Raw genomic sequence first — 1021 nt, 5'->3', positions numbered from 1 at the left:
GGTGTTGCGGGGCTTCTCCCACATCACACAGGTGAGGTTCCTACCAAGGGCTGGGCCTGGGGAACCATCAGATCCCCTCCCCTGCGCTTGTTCCACAGTGCCTTGACATTTGCCTGGGAAAATGACATGGGGCCTTCCAGAAACTGGTTTAAGGTCACACGTTTCTGTGGCAGCACCAATTGCTTTCCTTGCTGGCCACCATCAGACCAGCTAAGGCTTTATTGTAATTCCACAGCTACCAAAACCCAGTGCTGTTCCCAAAGTAGGGGCGGAAGGAAATACTGCTCTTTAGGGGCAAAAAGTGTTCCATGCTTAGGCAGCAAAGAAGGGCAGAGAAATAAGTTACACTTAGACTAGGAGCCCAAAAAAAAAGTGAATTAAACAAGTGCCAAGTGATTTATCTGGGGTAAGCACGGAGTAAAACACAAGCCATGTGAAGGGAGGGAGTTTCTCACAAGTGCCTTTTGTGGTTATTGGGGTGCTGTGTTACAGACAACTGAGTGTAGAATAAATAAGCTGCATCACAGGAAGAAAAGGGGGCAGTGACGGTAACTCTGAGGCAAGAATAGGGCTTGTGGTGGGAGGTGGGTGCTGAGCCAATGCAGGGAATTTGCTGGATGCCCTGCCACCACCCACCGGTGACAAGTGGCTCTTGCATGCAGGAGGTGCACGATTATGCGATGTGTGAAGCTGCCATTGGATCAGCCAGCAGGAGAGAGAAGATAATAGAAACAACTATTACCTGCAAGTTTGTTGACCCTTCTATAGAATTATCAGCCAGACAATTCTCTTTCCGGGTGGAGAAGGTAAGTCTCTGGATTGCATCCTGATATTTCACAGCATGGCTGAGGGTGGTGTGTGCTTGTGTTAAAGCCCCTCTTTAGCCTTCCTGAGGCACTTTGTGAAGTGAGTGAAGGTGCTTGTAGAGATGAGAATGGTATTTAACATCCCCAACATAAAATTGCAGTTACAGCTGCACTGCCAAGGGGGATCGTGGCCACTTCCAGAGAAAGGCCAGTTT

Source organism: Sturnus vulgaris, chromosome 12 (assembly GCF_052056855.1).
Source record: "Sturnus vulgaris isolate bStuVul1 chromosome 12, bStuVul1.hap1, whole genome shotgun sequence".
NCBI lineage: Eukaryota > Metazoa > Chordata > Aves > Passeriformes > Sturnidae > Sturnus > Sturnus vulgaris.
Note: the sequence above shows the minus strand (reverse complement) of the source record.